The sequence below is a fragment of the Pinus tabuliformis genome, chromosome 5_1 (assembly GCF_031772625.1).
Source record: "Pinus tabuliformis cultivar Carrire ecotype Pingquan chromosome 5_1, CPIR1, whole genome shotgun sequence".
Taxonomy (NCBI): Eukaryota; Viridiplantae; Streptophyta; class Pinopsida; order Pinales; family Pinaceae; genus Pinus; species Pinus tabuliformis.
In genome coordinates, this window is record NC_142305.1 from 465,511,668 (window position 1) to 465,528,833 (window position 17,166).

Consider the following 17,166-nt stretch of genomic DNA (forward strand, 5'->3'; position numbering starts at 1 on the left):
TGACAACATCTTCCCATACTAAGTTGCAGAGCACCTCACTACTCTCGATTCATTTCCCTCAACCTAGATTTTGGATACATGGTTACCTCCAAATATTACAAACTCGCCCAAAGACTACACTCTCATATTTTTTAGCCATTCCTTCTCTCTAGTGATATGGTTAGTTACACTCATATCAATATACCAAGCATCATTAAAGGCATTCTTGGCCACAAATGATGTAACCAATGCACCTCTCTTAAAATCCTATTTCTTCTCTTGATTTTTTTTTGCATACTATCCAAAATTCTTATTGTCTTTTCCTTATGATTCTTCTACCTTTCTATTGTAACAAGTTCACACTAAGTGTGATGGTTTTCTGCAATAATAGCACATAACATTGTTCCCAGTGTTTTTGTCTTTTGTGGTTGATATCCACTTTGTTGAGTTTCCTACATCCATTGTGCACCTTGAATTTTATTTTTGCACTACAAGCTTGCTTTCTTGCATTATTCTCGAATCCCATACTTCATTGTTGTTCTACTAACAACATGCCTCCTTGATAATGGAGAGTCCAAAAGTATTTTGTCACATTCAAACTGGTGAAAAGGGTTGAAGACTGGCTAACACACTGATAGTTAGTGAAACAATCTTTCTCTTCAACCTTGTCCCCAACTGCAATTAACCAATCTCTTACATTTTGGGTTCATGTCATCTACTCAATGACACTTTCACCTTCAATATCTTCAACACATACAACTGATTATGCAAGCAAATTAATTGGAATTTGGAAATGATTTGAGGTCTCGTACAAATTCTACAACATCATCCAGATCATGTTTGTTGTATTTTTACTTATATTCTGCAGAATGGTATGATCTTTTATAGATCATAGACAATCCCAAAATATACATTGTGTCTTCATTTTTTGCTCCATGATCTCTAGTTCAACTTTATCAGTTGGAGGCTGCTACTAGCCTTCAATCAACTTCAATAATTTCTATTTTATGACTGTATTCTAGATCTTGTACTCTCAAATACCATAATTCTTTTTATCCATCTTAGTTTTAGAAGGGGAATGCTAAACAAGGGTGCTACCACTGGAATATGCAGCCCCATCTCACTCCCAATTTTATGGGCTTTTAGCAACTCTTCCAAAAAGGTCCAAAACCACATTCATCAAAACTCTTAAAAATCTTCCAAAACCAGAACTTGAGCTCTAACTTCAATCTCCCAAAGCCACAATCATTGACTCTAATAATGTAAGGAATTGTAACTTTTCAGGTTTGGGTTTTCCTGACTCTCTGAGTACACTGATACACAAAAATTGCAAAACTTCAGGGCAACAGGTTCAGAGCAATGCATAACACTATCAATTAATTCCAACTCTAGCTCTTATACCACTGCAAATATGGTCTGCAAACCAATCACTTGAATAGGATTGCACTCAAAAGTTCCACCAAAATTGCTTATTCTGTTAACTGCACTACAAAGTTTCATCACAACTAACTAAAAAATGAAACTATGCAACACACAATCTCAGTTTCAACATGAACATGGATGCATAGTACTTCATGACACACAAGGTTTGCATTAAAAATAGCTTGAATTAACTAATGAAACTACAAAAAAATACAATTACAACAATGATGCAACTGGATTGGGCTATGTGTATGGCTCAAAAGCCCCAAAACAAATTTTACAACTCACAGGCCAACTCAAACTGTGCACATAGGAAAGGCCTCTAAATTATATATGTTTTACATTCCCCTACAGGTTGATTGTTCTATGGCCCCTTACAAATAAAATAGTCCCTCTAAACTATGCTTCTATTGCTTCATAGTAACTCAATGTCAAACATAAACATCTTGCACATACATATCTATAAATCATAACTTAGGTTGATCACTTGTTTTTTACTCATTCTTCTTCCATCTCAATCTGCACTCTTGGACCCACATGCTAGTTAGATCTCAAAAGATTCTTCATCGGGTTTTCTATATAAAATCCATATAACTAACTTGCTTAAATTTTAATAGACACCACTCTTCTAGTGAGAAAATTCCATGTAATAAAAGTTAAAAACAATAACCACAATCGATGAGACACTTATTCCAAGATGATTTTTGGGTAGGATATCATGGGGGGGTTCATTTGGTTGTTTATGGCTAAGGAAATTGGCAAAGGCAATGGTTAAGGCTTTGAAAAGGAAAAATGATTTTTTTGGCCCAATTATTTATGAAAATAATGGAAATTAGGAGAAAAAGGGGATGAAAGGCCACAGGTTGCATGTAAGGAGGAAAATGAAGAAAATAGAGGCCTAATTCATAAAAATGCTTCTAAGGATCATTTGGAAACCTTTTTCCAGTTGAGTTTTGGAGCTCTCTCATTATTCATTCTCTCTCTCATACTCTTGGACATAGAGTTTTCTTGGAGATTTTTGTCATTGGAGTAAGAAAGGAAAAGAAGGCAACAGGAAGCAAGGATCAAGCAGGGAAAGGGAGGATGAAGTAGTTACAACATGCTTGATTGTAGGTATCGACTTTCATGTGTGTTTTCCTTGATATATTTGGCATGCATGGTATTGCATGTGGTTCATTTCTATCATGACATGGGTTTTGCCGGGGATCACAGAGTTTACAGCCTAGCCTTCCTAGTTCAGAATAACCATGGTGTGATGGGGTTCTTATGTTTTGATTGAACTAGATTTCCATATGGATTCAAAGCTAATTGAGGTGGATCTTGAAAATGATAGAATGCATGGCCTAGTAAACTCTGATCTAGACAGTGGGTGGTTGCCTCTTATGGCCTAGGAATCCTTAGCGGTGAATGGCAGGATATACGGTAAAGCCTAGAGGTTGTTTTCTCTCTGTTGGGCCTAGTAATCTCGGGTTGGGATGTGCGGTAAATCCTGGAGGGTAAGTCTCAGTTTATAGCCTAGTGACCCGAGTTTGGATTTTGGTAAAGCCTAAGAGAGTAGGAGACAGGAAACTTCTTCATAGTGTAGGTGGACAAATCTAGTAGCATCCATGCTTTCTTGGCATACTTATCGGGTGGAGATCATGGTAAAGTGTGTTATGATGTGTTCATTATGTTGGCCTAGTGATCTAGGATGGATTACTACAAAGCTTGTTTTTTTTTTATGAGAGTAAGGAGTTTTAGCCTCAGTATGCGCTAGTTGGTTCTTTTGGTTGAGCCCCACATTCATGCTTGGAATATGGCATAGGGGTGAATGGCTAAAGAGAGATTTCACTCGGTCATTCTATGGTTGGGTGGAATGTGGTAATCCCATTTTGGGTTGGTTTATTTGATTCATTAATGAGAAATTCATTCCCTTGATTTCTTTGTGCAAATGTATTGATGTATATGTGGATTTTGATGGCTAATATGTTTATGGTAGTTTTGTTCATGTTATGATTGTTATATGCATATTTTCTGATAGTGGCTATGTATGGCTCTCATCATGTTTTTACATTTAAATGAATGGATAGTGCATAGATTGCCTAATAGATGATAATGCAGCAAATGACATGCGGGACAATGGTTAATAGCGATTATCCAATAAGTAAGAGATGCTTATACTTAATTATGATTTTTACACCTATACGTTACATGTTGATGACTTGTTTCACAAAATGGCTATCATGGCTAGTAGGGGTCTGGTTATGGACTTGTTCAGCTTATTTCTTTTGCATCATTGTTTCCTTATACTTTTATTGATATCAAGCTATCACTCCATTTTTGGTAGCAACTTGGGCTCTAGGTATGAAAAAGTGGCTTAAATCCTGGGGTCTCTCATCCATAACTAACAATTTTGGTCTTTGGTCACTGGCATAAAAGCCTATGAGAGTTACTTTAGGTTTTTGGCCGCTCCCTTGCCCATAGCATGAGAGTCACTATGGCCTAAAAGATCCTGAACAACAGTGGGACCTAGGGAGAGGCTCTCTAAGTGGCTCACTTGTCTCCTAAGGGTTTTGTTGATGATGTTGGATTACTATGTCTGATGTTTCTATATATTCCAATTCCTTAAGGTCACATGAATCTAATCATAAGAGCCTATAATGTCATGTTTACTTTGGTTGGCTTTGTTACTTGGGTGGATCAGGGAAGAGGGTGTTACAGAGTAGTATCATAGGATGGTATAACTCTCAGACTTGATGGGCAGTGTATTTTTGTCAAGAATGCATGTCAGTTGCATGTGTGTCTCTTACACTTGCATTGCATGTGCTTGTTACATTTGCTTGATGTTTATCACGAGGATAGTAAGGTTGTCACGAGGAACTTAGTGATTGATTTTGTGGAATGCATCATCATGAGTATATGATTGGCTACATATTGTTACATGTCACTTACATGTTGATTTTATGTCACTTAATTACATCCTTGTATGCTAGGCTACATTCTTGTAGGTTTGATTACGTGTGTCTGTCTTGTAGGTCTATTACAAGAATTGATTCCTTATGCTCGACTACATGCATCTATGAATATGTGTAGTTGATTTGGCATTTCTTATGCATGTTGATGGTTGCATGTGGAAATGTGTACAACGGATTAATGGTTGTTATCATCCATGAGGTCATAGCATGAATTGTTGATATGGTCCTGCGTTGATGACTATACCCTAACTAGAATGTTTTTTATATGCTGATACATTTATTTTCAAATGTATATATGTTGTTATGTTTATGTTATGCATGTATCAGGCTAATTTGGTGATCTAGCAGACAAGTTATCCTCCCCAAATTATGCTAAGGTACATTGATTTATTGTGATTTGGTTTATCTGACATATTATGCATTGTAGGAAAGAGATCAAATGGCTAGCAAGATGGTTGACTACAAAGACCCTGCCTATGAATATGAAGAGCCATATGGTGTTGGAAACTCTTCCAATTTGGCAGTTACATTAAGAAATTTGAACGAATAAATAAGGAGTGATCAGGTGAATAATGATTGGATCATACATGCACAAGAGAAGACAACATAGGTTAATGCTATACTTATTTAGAGTTTGTCCAACTTGCAGTGACAAGGGTAACTTCGCATCAGCCATGCACACAACAATATAACTAATGGGGCATATGGAAATAGGTCTCTTGGTAGACACAAGTCAGATAGATCTAACACAATGAGAGATGGCAGGTTGTTGGACACTCTGGATAGGAGGGGCAATGAGTAAAGGTACTATTTTAGTTCTGGTTCTGATAGACATCATGATCATCATCACTATCATCCTTACAAGAGGAATGATAGGGGATACTTGTCAAATGTATTCAAGAAAGTTAAAAAACCTACTTTTGATGGAGACATGAAGAAGTGAGAAGATTCAAAGGCTTGGATACTTGGGATGAAGAAATTCTTTGGGTTTCATGATTACACAGATAACTTGAAGGCCAGAGTAGCGATCTTCACCTTGAAAGGTAAATCATACATTTGGTGGGAAGACGTTAAGCGCGTCCAAGACATCAAGACAAATGACTTCAGTTGGTAATATTTTAAGAGGCCTTTTAGGAAGAAGTACTTGTTAGAAAGGTACTATGACAGTAAGGATAAATATATCTATGAGCTAAATATGGAATCAATGACAGATGAAGAGTACACCACCAAGCTTATGGAACTATTGGGGTATGCACCCTATATTACTGATGAGAAGGCTAAAGATCAAGGATTTTTCAGTGGTTTTCCATTAGCATTTAGAGGTCCGATTCAGTATGATGAGCCCCAGTTAGTTGAGGAAGTTATTGGGAAACTAAAGCATTGATATGACAAGTAAAAGTGTAAGAATGAATCTCATCATGGATGGAAAGTAAAGTACAAAGCTAGAGGTAAATGGCAGCCTAAGAGGACTAGGCCTTCGCATGTAGATGAGAAAGAAAATGTGGCACCGCAAAAGAGATTTAATGCAGCTAGAGAGGGACATGACTCTCATCAGAAACAACATCATAGAGGTGAGGGAAATGGTTGGTTGGAGTGTTGGACATGTGGTAAGGAGCACCTTAAGAAACATTGTCCACAAAATCAAGGTGGTAGGCATCAGACATATAGTGCATAGGAGGTGCAAACTGTTGGGGATGTTGGTTAGAGTATTCCAAGTATCTATGAACCAGTGGACAACAAACATGAAGAACATGAGGAATATATCATTGAGATGGATGGTAAGATTTGTGATCAAGTTATTTCTATTTTGATTGACCTTGGATATAATTATAGCTATGTTAGTCTTGACTTGGTGGATAAGTGTTGTTTTAGTAAGGAAATGCATGCAGAGTCTTGGTTAGTACAGTTGGATACATGTATGAAGAAACAAGTTCGTCATTGGGTAAGTTCTTGTGCAATTGACTTGAATGGTATACCTACCGCAACACATTTGAATGTATTACCATTGAGTTCATATAGTAAGTTGTTGGGCATGTACTGGTTATATATTCATAGGACCAAGGTAGATGGTTATGGAAAATACATTATGTTTGGTAATAACAATGGGGAACCATGAGTCTTGTAGGGTAAGAGGAAAGCCATATCAGTTAGGATGGTGATAGCTATGCGAGAAAAGAGTAGTTGTAGGAAAGGGTGCAAGTTATTTGTAGTGAACATTTCTAGTGATAAAGGTAAGGAAGTTGATGATGTAGATTTGTTGAGGAGATACCGAGTTCTACAATAGTTCAAGGATGTATTTCCTGAAGACATTATAGATTTTTCACCTCACAAGAGGGTAGAAGATTCTATTGAGTTAGTGCTAGGGGAAACTACAACATCAAAAGAAGCTTACAGGATGAGCACACCTCAGTTAGTTGAGTTAAAGATACAGTTGAAGGAAATGTTGTATAAGGGATACATTAGGAAAAGTGTGTCACCTTGGTGCAGATCAATCTTGGTCCTTAAGAAGAAAGATTGTACTTTCATATTATCCATTGATTACTAGAAATTAAACAAAGTGACTATCAAGAACATGTACTCGTTACTGAGGATTGATGACTTGTTCGTTTAGTTGAACGGAGCAGTAGTGTCCTCAAAGATCGATTTGAGACTCAGATACCATTAGGTGCTCATCAAGGAAGAGGACATTTACAAGACTACATTTAGGACCAAGTATGGGCATTATGACTTTGTTTTTGTTCCATTTGGATTAACTAATGATCCAACTACATCCATGTTTTTGATGAATAGTGTGTTGTGTCCATATTTGGATATGTTTTTTATTTTGATAATTGATGATATACTAGTATATTCTAAAAATGAGGAAGAGCATGTCGATCATTTAGAAGCAATTTTGAGGTTGTTGAGAGAGGATCAGTTTTATGCTAAGATGAACAAGTGTAGTTTCTTTCAGACGGAGGTATAATACTTGGCATATGTTGTCTCCAAGGAGGTCATTGCAATAGATCAAGAGAAGATAAGATCTATCATGGAATGGGTAGGTCCTAAGAGCATGGATGAGGTGAGATACTTCATGGGTTTGCCCAGCTATTACAAGATGTTCATCAAGAACTTCTCATAGATTTCTTGTCCTATCACATAATTGCAAATGAAAGGTAAGAAGTTTGAATTGAGAGAGGAGTGTGAGCTTAGCTGTGAGAAACTTAAGCAGTTGTTGACACATGCATCATTTTTACAAATTTCATATATGGAAAAAGGGCTTTTCATATGCATGGATTCTTGTAAGAGAGGGCTTGGTGGAGTCCTTATGTGGGACAAACAGGTCGTTTGCTATGAGTCTTTGTTAGGTGTAGTATAGGGTGTATAAATTTACCAACATTTAATTTTTCAATCTGGATTGTTCGTGAACTTCGAGACGCAGCACTGGAAATGCTAGAGAAAGCCCCTGACAACCTGCAAAATAAATGCTAGTCTATCCTGCGTTTTAATTTCATCAATAAATGAAATCCTACAATAAAGAGAATTCAAGAAAAAATCAATCCACACAATTAAATCATGTGGGAAATAAAAGGAAATTAACAATGTGAAAGGAAATTCTAATTACAAGTGAACAGAAGTAAAACTGGACTAGAAATCAAGCAGTGCTGGCATAATAACAAAAAGGCTATAAATGCGAGAATAAATTCAAAAGCAATAAAAAACCATTCTGCTTGCACTAATTCTACCTACACTAATTCTCTGTAAGGTTAACTTGAAAGCATCGTCAAGTAAATATGTTGCATAAATAGCTTATGAAAGCAATTAAATTAATGTAAATCTCTCGCCTTCCCTGCCCTGAAAATAAATCTCACAAACTCTCCAGAAGTTTAAGGGAAAGTAAATGACACAACTTACTTTCATTAATATTGGCTCCACAACATCCAAATAATATATGGTTTTTGTAAGCAGAGTTTTAAGTGGATCTATGAGTGCCTCAAAACCACACCCACTCACATCGTTTTCAAATTTTGGAGTATAAATCAATTGCAATTCATCAATGCATAAGTAGATATTGTTAATAAGAACAACTAGAGGAATATCCCAAGCGTAACAAGAAATAGGAATAATTTATTAATGTAGTAAATCAATGAAGTTTAAAGCTAAAGGGAAACGTTGCAGCAATTTAAATAACCTTAACTTAGAAAAGGAAAAGAGACTTGAAACAGTTAAGTCTTTCAGACGACAAATAACAATTTAGATGTTGTTTAATCTAAAATATGAGAGCATTGTCGAGCTGGTTTGGTTGCCAACCCAACTAGCTCACACCCTCTTTGAGTGCCTAATTCACACAAAAATAGAAATCACTAGACACAACAAGTAGATAAATGGAACATGATGGGAAATTGCTTCAATTAAGTACTGAAACAACATTTACGTTATGCAGACATCGCTCAACTCTAGCAAGACTAGAGGAGCAATCCACAACTGATGAATTGTGTGAGGCTACACTGGGATAGCTCCTCTTCCCTTTTGTGGCTTCCTCTGATGCGCACTATCCTTGGCTAGGTCGATTTCCTTCCTTACTGTAATATATTGATTAATTTATGACTATAGCTCCAAGCAGTTTATATAGGCATCAATTTACAAATTGGGGCTTTTCAACAACCAATTAAAATATAGGATGGAAGATTATTAGTTTTAATAATCATCCGAATTAAGAATTAGTTTGAGCTGAGTGTTGAAAAGAGGGAATGATTCTAGTGAATCGTTCCTGTCATGCGGAAAGAGTCAATTTTGCGGACAAAACCGACCTCCCTAGAAGCTAAGGCTTTCTAGTGACAAACAAGACAATTAAGCACTATCTTTCCGTAAATATGCATTTAGAATACAAGCAATCAGGTGTTTAAAAAATACCTTTAGTCCAACGCTGTTCGTAGCAGTCCAGCCTCTCCGATCTAGATGAGCTTTTCCTTCTCTTTGAAACCTGCATTAACTAACAAGCAAACGATTACATAGCACCTGAATAACTCATAAAATAAAACATATTCTTCATAAAGACCAAGGAGTATATGAAACAAATTATATATAACAACTTGTTGAGAAAAATGAACTTAATTGTATTAAGTGGAAACAAAAGAAACCATTATAACCAGTGCCTTGGTGTTGTGCAGGTCCCTCCCAGGGTCCAACAAGAGTTCTCCTTTACTTTGATCAGCTCACCCACTTCCAAATGAAGCTAAGAAAGGATGGGAATCTCTCCTCTCAAGCTCTATAAGGGAGTCCTAATTTCAGCAGCATCTACCCTTAGGAATGTTCAGCTTTCAACCTCCCCTCCCTCTGGCCCAATGCCTATATTTATAATGCTTTGGAGGAAGTTAATCAGGTCCACCATCAATGGGATAAGCCCCTCTTTCAATGGGATAGCTCCCCTCTTGATGGGATAAGTTCCTCTTTCATAGGGATGCATGAACCATCTGGAGGCGCTCAATACACATCAAACCATCTTCTAGAATGCTCTAGAATCGACCACAAGTAACTTTTTTGGAGTAAAACTTGCGCCTTTTGACATTTACAGTAGTACGCACCCACCCCTTTACAGACAGAGCGTACAAGTACGCAGGTATTGTGAACTTGAGGTGCGTACACGCAGGTAAGGCTAAGAGAAACTGCATACCCAGAGTTATATAGATTTTTAAAGACTTTCTCTCTTTCTTGGAGTTTGACATGAGTAGCAGAGGTATAAGACTTGCCAAGGAGGATAGTATGACAGTTGATGGAGCCATACTAACTGCAAATAGTCATGGTGACAAATTTTAGTGTAACAGATTGCCCCCTAAAGTGCAAAGCCTGTAGTAGATTAGGGTTTCATATCATCTAGGAAGGGTGAAGTACTTTATCATTTCAAGGATTATCTTGTGGAGAGCCCAGTCAGAACCTACAAATATTCAACACAAAATACATATATAAGATCATATCATCGCTGAGGTAGGCATTCCCATACTCAGATTGAAAACTTTAACTAACAAACTAACTACTGCTCTGATATAGGAATGATTTCGCAGTACATCATAATCATAGACTCATGTAGACACAGTATGGACGCAGCCATCTGTTTATAATTAGTCTACTGTATAATGAATACAAAACTCCTCGCAGCGTGGATGGTGGAAACTAGATCCAGGGTCTTCATTTCTACTTCCCGAAATGGTACGATTCTATCCATGCGAATAAATGAGTTGATGTCGAACATGGTAGAAACCACTTGATTACCAGTCGATGATGTAAACTATTAACAAGTGTGAGAGAGACCACCAGTGATGTCGATGGTTCTCAAAGTACCCAGTACAATCCATGAGATGCGAATGAATGCGTTGATGTCGAACATGTCACGGAATCCTTCGATCGAAAGTCAATGATGTAAACTGTCGTCAAAGGCGAGAAACCTGCCATTGATGCATGCAGATTTTACGGTACTGACGATTTCTAGGTCATCTTTCTAGATAATGTGCTGATGTTGATAGAAAGCGACCTGTTGCAGGCAAGCCCACAACACGAAATCATAAATCAAGTTGAAGAAATGTAGCTGTAAGGACTGACTCAGGGATGGTCGAGATGGATGACAGGTATTTTGCAGATGAATGGTTTATTTGCAGTGACCTATTAAACACATAACGACACGACAGATGGCTTGGTGACAATTGACCCAAAGTTAATACCCGGAACCGGTTGAAGATTTTCAATGTGGTTTGATCAACTGTTAGGCAAAGGATTTCCCAACCCAGGTGAATGAAAAGTGTTGTGTTCAAGAGTGGTAATAAGGTTTCTTCTGAGACAAAGGATAACAAATAGGCTTATTTTTCTCTCTTTTCCCCCACCATTTCTGGCAAGTACCTCTTTATTTTTTACAAGCTTGAGGAGGATAACATATGCTTGATTATAAGCTCATCCTTCGGATGAGTCCAACTTAGTTTAGATTCGAACCCTAAGAAGGAGTGGTCCGCTCCTGTTTGTAATCGAACAGGTCCTTTACTGTGAAATTTTAACGAGTCCAGTATAGGAGAAACTCGGCGTTTTTCAATTTTAGAGAGTCTGAAAAAACTTAAGAAGACGCCAGGGTTGACTTTTTCGTAAATTTGTGTCTCCCAAGCCCGAAAAAGTATAAAATAATACTTGAGAGAACCGCTTGATCTTTTACGACCAAGGAGTACTTTCATAATTAGTGTCTTTGACCTGAAAAGTAAAAAGCGACCAAGGACACGTCGTTTTATTTCCAGTATCGAATTTGAAACGACAAAAATCTGGCAATCTTTTCATGTTTTTACGGTCAGAAAAGGGCTATAAGAGGACCGTCTTTTAATTCTGTTTTAACGAGTGTAAAAGAAATGCTCGGCAATCTTTTCATGTTTTAGGAGTCAGAAAAGGGCTTAAAGATGACTCTGATGTTTTTGTTTGTGAAAAATGGCAATTTTCCCTGAAAATCCTTTATCCTGCACAAAAACCAACACATTACTCATACCTGTTTAAAGATAGATAAAAATACTTTGAAAAATACCTTTTCATGGTGAAAAATAAACAAATTTACCATTTATTTACCCAAAAAACCTATAAAAAGGGCTTTTACCAATTCATTTTTACCATTTTACTGTTGAGGAGAGAAAAAGGGCTTTTGGCAAGAAACTTCCCGTGGACATTGCGGAGAATCCGACCGTCGAAATCGAACGTCGTCTCATCACGTATTCTACAACATCCTCCTTTGCATTTTCATTCGTTTAGAATTTGTTTTTAGGCCCTAGTTTCATTTTTTGGAGGCTTTGGGGTTTCAAGGTCTGCCTTTCGGGGTACGCAGGTGCTCCACTGGTGACCTGCGTACCCCGACATTTTCTCAGTTGGGAAAATGGTGGGCGTACACAACTTGCGTTAAAGGAACCCACGTACCCACGCTCTGTTCCTAAAGGCGGTGTGCGTACTCCGCGCAAAGGGTTTACAAACCCCAAATTCTCCAAATTGGACCAATAAATTTTGATTTTATGAATCTTAATGGATGTTTTCTGGTGTGTAGATTGCCCACCATGCTTGATTGGTGCGAGAGAGAGCACGAAGATGTTGATTTGGCCGCCATTAATCATCAACCGTCCATTGATGCTTCGAAGGCATGCGGCCTTTACAAATACTGGGCCATACCTAGCATGAGGGCCCAGGTGAGATTTCTAGAGTGGTTGGTAGAAAGGTGGAATGTTCAGGATCAGTGCTTTTACATTGGAGGGCACCAGCTCGAGATAGAGCCCTCAGATATTTACTTTCTCACTGGTTTTCCAAGAGAGGCGAACACTTGACTCTGTTCGGGACTAGGCCGGGTGGCCAGTCCATCGCTAGTCTCCGACAAGAGTGGTGTAACACTCAGTCTCAGGAGAAGGGGATAGAGATCAAAACTATATCCCGACCTGAACTTATGGTGATTGCTTTTACAGTTACCAGACTTTGCGGGGCTGCCGCTTTACACATTGCCACTGGATCCCAGATGCGGATGGCAATTGATTGCTATCGGGGCACCATTTTCAACTTGTGTGATGCTGTGTTGGCCAACTTAAAAGGCCAACTGACTCGATCCAAAAACGGGCAGCTGAATACTTTTGGTTATGGGCCTTTAGTTGTCATTTTTGGCTTAGAGAGGGTTCCGATGTTGATCCCATAGCAGCTCACTGTTGAGGCTGGGCTTCCCCGAGAGCCTAAATTGATGCGATGGGTTGCGGTTATGGCCCGTCATCCTTACGAGGGCACGGAGGTTGTCCGATTTACTCCGGAGTATTTTCACTGGTTGGAGGACCAAATCTTTTCTATACAGGATTTTCCTTATGCCGGAGTTGATTTTCGTGGAGATCCGGACATGGTTCTTCCACTGGGAAAACAATGGGATGACACAGGTACTTCATTTTTCACAAGTTTTTAAATTATTTATTATTTTTTTTGTTTTTTATATCGTCTCAAAAACTGACAGTAATAATTTTCAAAATGTAGATGTAGGCCCACGCCGTCCAGCCAATCTCTGGCCTTTCGAGAGGAGACTACCAGTTGCAGCAGCACTGGCCCCACGGGACGAGGCCACAGAGACCCTAGCTGAGTTGGAACAAGACCTAGAGCGTCTTACAGCAGACATACCAGAGACTACTATAGATGATATTCCTATCAGACTTCAGCACTATGTAGTCACAGTCCCAGGACCTTTTAGGAGGTTCTTGTGTAGGGTGGCTCGTGCAGTGGTGTCATATAGAGAGCATCACCAGTGATTGGATGGTCGTCTTTGTGGACACATGTGACATTTTGGTTTTTTGTACTTATCATTTTTGCCGATCATAAGGTGTTTTTCAACCTATGATTGAAGACGATGTATTTTTTGACACACTCCTATCTATATATATCATTATTACCGGCTTATCTTGTTAAACATGTGTGATGAAATGTTTTAAATTTACATGTATGATTATCGCAAATGTCTGTTTACCATTCGAGAAGCAATTGCATCTGCTAGTGTATTTAAAGACCTTGGAATATGTTGATATTCAATGTAATCAAATTCACGTTCCAAGAGACGCACTCTCAAAAATAACCTTAATAACACTGGATTTCTAATGGCATACACTCTATTAAGCTGTAATACAACGAGTTCAGAATCTAACCTCACTATCAAACTCCGAATCCCAAATGAAATAGATTCAGACAATAACTCAATCACTGCACTGTACTCTACAATGTTGTTTGTTGTTTGACCGAGGCTTACCCCATGCATAGAAACTAACTCATCAGAGGGCGAATAGATAACCCAAGCTGCGGAAGAGATATTCCGTGTATTACGACAAGCACCATCAGCAAATCCAATGTATGTTTGGAGAGGCATCGACATCTGCAAACATCAAGCGTAAAACCAAGATAAGCAGAATAACGACGAAAAACACACTTTCTAAGCTAAGCACACTGTCTAAACTAACAAACACACCAGCTAGAAAGAAAAAACCTAACCTAACTAAAATCTCCATACCCATCATTTAAGCATAATACCTCTTTAGGTAAAGTCCATTTCTAGGTTTACCCAAAGAGTCCCCGTCAAAGTCTACCAACTCATAAGCCCCTTTTGCTAGCTTTCGCTTGACAATGTAGGGCCCATGCCACATAGGAACGAATTTTCCAGCACCTAATTTATCGTTAGCTTGATCATATAATAGCACTAGGTCTCCTTCCGAAAAAATTCGAGGGGTCACATTTCGATCATACTGAGCTTTCATACGTTTTGCGTGAGTCTCAATCGCTAATGCAGCATCACGTCGAGTCTCATCTAATTGAGCTAAGTATAATAAACGCTTTTCCTCTTCGGAAGTAGCTGGAAGTAATTCGACGGCCATTTGAAGTGATGGGATTTCGCATTCAATGGGCAACACAGCTTCCAAACCATAAACTAGTTGGAAGGGAGTGAACCTTGTTGATGTTTTCACTGAGGTTCGGTACGCCCAAAGTGCGGAAAATAACATGTTGTGCCAATTCGACCGATGAATACCAATGACTCATCGACGTCTAGCCAATGTCTGCTCCAGGTATAGTGGGATCTTCCCTCCACCGTCACCTTGGGTAGAACCCTAAAGATAATGGTCACTAAGATCACCAAGAGCAACAAATATACCTGGGGGAACAGTCTACGATCTGATAGCACGCAAGGGCAGAGTATCAAGCTCAATCCCCTTGCCGGCTCCTTGACAACAATCCAAGGTTTACCGACAAGTGACCCCAGGCTCCTCGACAATAATCCGAGGTTTACCGTTTGTAGTACGTGTGTATCTGGCGTCGTTCCCAATGAAGGAAGATTGATCCCCTCACTGGTTCGGACACGATCTCGTGCTTCTCCTTTAAGAGGAGATTTCCCAGAGCATAAATGTAACAGCTGGATTTATCCTACCACAAGATGAGCTACTTGTTTGGTTTTGCTGTCTTGGAGAGTTAATTACTCTCCTACTCCAAGACACTAGCCTGATCTATATTGGTGTTTCAGAGCCCTAGTAAATAAAAAGTTACTAAGTAAATCTTACTTTAAGCGTTAATTTTATGGCTTTTCTTTAGGAAAAAAGGTAGCGGAGATGAAACTGATGGTGTGTAGGCTCGACTCAAATCCACTAAAAAGATGCACCTAGGATGATTTAAACTATTTTTCTTTTTTCAATGAATTCCCTAGCTAAGAGAGTTGGAGAATGAAAAATTGATATAAAGACAACTTTCTTGGCAACGAAAATCAAAGAAACAATCTCTTTATCTTTTCAAAACATACAACACATGACCACTAATTATTTCACGAAAACTTCCTTTCTCTTTTCAAAGACTTCAAATGCTACTAAAACAAACGTTTCTTCAAAAGAGATTTTTGTATTTTTCCTATATTAACAAAGCATGTAAAACTACTTAACAAAAATCAAATTTAAAAAATCTATGACAATCAAATCAACTTTACATAAAAGCAAATCTAAGAGAAATTCACCTAAAAGCAAACCTAATGAGGCAAAAGCCTACAAAGTATAATTCCAGGATGTTTTACTCAGTTACAATTCAACCAAGGACTAGTTCATGTAGAATCATAAACCAGTCAAAAACAAAAATCAAAATCTTTTGTTATTTTTCTTAAGAATGAAATTCACAGCTTAACCAACAAGCTTTCTCGAAATTCTGCAAAGAGATAACACAAAGGTAGGTTTCTCACAAAGGTGGATTTTATGAAAGGTCCAACTCCTAAGAAGACCAAAAAGACCAGGGATATCCAAGGTTTTACAACTTCTAAAGCCAAAGTCACTACAGGACCAATGCAAAAATCAAACCCTAGGGCTAGAACTTTTATGAATTTCACTAAAACCCTTGATACTAATGAAACAAGCTTATATGAAGACCTCTGATAGGTAACCAGTGGATCTGGGCAGCAAAAACAAATTATAAACAAAATCTAAGAGGCAAAAAAGAAAAAATTGAATTTTTCTCAACGTTTGACAGGGTATGCAGGCAGCCTGTTTGCACAGGTGCGTGTACGCGCTGTGTACAAAGCTGCAGTGCATACAAGTACGCACTGTGCTTAACTCAGAGGGTGCGTACTGCTAGCAAAACCAAGAAAAATAAAATCTAACTTAACCCTAAGCTATTCCACCCAAATTCACAGTCAATCAGCCAAAAACCAGAAAGAAATCAACTTTTATCAAATCAAAGTATCAATCAAAAGAGAAATCAAGAAAATCCATGGATTCCCCAGTGGAGTCACCATTTTGTCATGCGGAAAGAGTCAATTTTGCGGACAAAACCGACCTCCCTTGAAGCTAAGGCTTTCTAGTGACAAACAAGACAATTAAGCACTATCTTTCCCTAAATATGCATTTAGAATACAAGCAATCAGGTGTTTAAAAAATACCTTTAGTCCAACACTGTTCGTAGCAGTCTAGCCTCTCCGATCTAGATGAGCTCCTCCTTCTCCTTGAAACCTGCATTCACTAACAAGTAAAAGATTACATAGCACCTGAATAACTCATAAAATAAAACATATTCATCATAAAGACCAAGGAGTATATGAAACAAATTATATATAACAACTTGTTGAGAAAAATGAACTTAATTGTATTAAGTGGAAACAAAAGAAACCATTACAACCAGTGCCTTGGCGTTGTGCAGGTCCCTCCTAGGGTCCAACAAGAGTTCTCCTTTACTTTGATCAGCTCACCCACTTCCAAATGAAGCTAAGAAAGGATGGGAATCTCTCCTCTCAAGCTCTATAAGGGAGTCCTAATTTCAGCAGCATCTACCCTTAGCAATGTTCAGC